A 2,206-nucleotide genomic window follows, 5' to 3' on the forward strand; every position below is an offset into this window, starting at 1 on the left:
AATATTTACTTACGTGTGTGTATATATATATGTAGTAAAAGTAAAGCAATTGGTAACTTACCTTCATTCTGTTAAAAAAAGTAAGAATCCTGCCAGGTAGAATGTGGATATTTCCCTTTTTTAGTTTTATAAATTTTTACATTTATGGTTAAGAATTTCCTAACCTCATGAGATTTTGAGAATGCCTTTTTTTTATGCTTCAAGGTAACTGCTAAGCTCAGGTTTGTACGGATCCACAGAATGTCTATAAAGTTCAGCATCTAAGGTCTCTAGGGCTCCTGTCTGACACAGAGTGCAGTCAATTAGACAGTGACACCAGCGGAAACCATTTTGGGGGACATCTAATGTCACATGCCCATTGGCTGTTTTTCTCCTGACTCAGTCTCTCTGAGAATCAGTCACGCACGGCCACAAGTACCTGCTGGAGTCGGAGCAGAGGCGAGAGGCCCGCAGAGCCAGCACGTTCCTGACCAAGCTGTTTCTCCAGCTGTGAAATCCCAGGTACGGAGGAGGTATTGCAGCCGGTGTGGTTGGGTGACCCATGTGTCTGTGCCGTCACCTTGCCTGGTAGCATTTGCTATAGGAAAGCTATGGACGAAGTTGGGAGGGCTTTGGATTGTTAACACAAAGAATTGACTCTGGGGTCCCTGTTAATTCATATTGAACATTAACTTTTTCTGCAAGTGAGGAAAGGAATGGATCAGAAGATTTCTTACTCAGAATATGATTTTTTAATGCTTAGATGTTTTAAGAAATATGTGATTCTTTTTTTAAAATTTTAAAAAATTTTAATGTTTATTTATTTTGAGAGGGAGGGAGACACAGAGCATGAGCAGGGAAGGGGCAGAGAGAGAGAGGGAGACACAGAACACGAAACAGGCTCCAGGCTCTGAGCTGTCTGCTATCTAACCAGTTAGCCATGAATTATCCAAAGGTTAAATTCTCTCATCTTCCAGTTAAGTGAAATAAAAAAGTGTGATGCTTTGACAATAGGATTATTTTTCTAGCAAAAGAAATCCAGCTTTATGCTTATAAATTTATTTTCTTATTATTTTTTAATACAGGTATTCAAATAAATGCAACTAAACAAAAACAGTTCGCTGGGAAAACATGACCTTAAGACAAGATTTATAATTAGGCACTTTGGTAGTTACTGAAAACAAATGACAGTGTGTTTATACATTTTATCATTATTTGAGGATTATTCAGTTCAAGTTTCCTGGTATTATAATGTAATTAAATGGTGAAATATTAAGATATTTTAAAAACCCAAAACTGCATCTATTTAAGAACAGTTATCTGATTCTTTCTATACTTACAAAAAATAGTCTTTTGGAAGCAATGTTTTCTCCTCTTTAACCACTATGTATTTTATTTCTAGGGGAGAGAGATTATTATGTATTTTTGTGAAATTATTGTTTATAAAAGCCAAGTGTAGGTGAAAAATCATATTTTTGGATTAATTTAAATAAACTATTTTATGACATATATACTTGACCTAAGTCCATATTTATATATCTCATATTTAAATATAAAATACAATATTTTAATATATATTTATTTGAACTAGACTATCATTGAATATATTTTGTACATTTTTATAATATATGTTTATTTTAACTAAAGAGTATCATTTACTGTCTGACATTGGGAATACTATATATTTTCTTTGAGGGTCAGTTTTTCTCATCCACAAATAGAGAAGAAATCAATCACCACAGTGCAGCAATGTTGTTAGACTTCCAAGTCATGTTTCCCTCATTTAATGCTATTTCCTCAATTCCCTTTCCTTGAATCACATGATTTCCATATTTTCCTCACATTCCATAAAGGAGTCCTGACCCACAATCTATAAAGTTTGAGGGATGATATGAATGAATGAGCGGGGTCTGACATAGGCCAAGTGGCAGGCGTGGTGTCTGTCAAGTTGGTGTGCGTGCCCTTACTTAAGAAGGGTTTGCTCTATTTGGTGCCAGTATGGTTGTCATTTGGGCATAACACGGGCACTAAGTGATCAAACACAATTTTCAAAAGACGATATAAGCCTAGCTTTTTAGGTGAGTATGGAATATATAAATTATTAAATTTTGGTGATGAATTCAATTGTTTTTTTTCTCCATAATATTTTATTGTCAAATTGTTTTCCATACAACACCCAGTGCTCTTCCCCTTAAGTGCCCTCCACCACCACCACCTCTTTCCCCCC

The 2,206-nt window shown here is 35.3% G+C and overlaps 1 protein-coding gene across 1 annotated transcript in view; it reads left to right on the plus strand.

The window, feature by feature from the left end:
• The first annotated feature begins 450 nt into the window (after positions 1–450).
• LOC115305307 (C-type lectin domain family 1 member A-like) overlaps positions 451–2,206 on the plus strand; it is an 11,597-nt gene continuing 9,841 nt past the window's right edge. Inside the window, exon 1 of the mRNA XM_029955547.1 lies at positions 451–501. The gene's annotated coding sequence lies outside the window, so the exon portion shown is untranslated. The remainder of the gene's footprint in view (positions 502–2,206) is intronic.

Source organism: Suricata suricatta, chromosome 10 (genome assembly GCF_006229205.1).
Source record: "Suricata suricatta isolate VVHF042 chromosome 10, meerkat_22Aug2017_6uvM2_HiC, whole genome shotgun sequence".
Lineage (NCBI taxonomy): Eukaryota > Metazoa > Chordata > Mammalia > Carnivora > Herpestidae > Suricata > Suricata suricatta.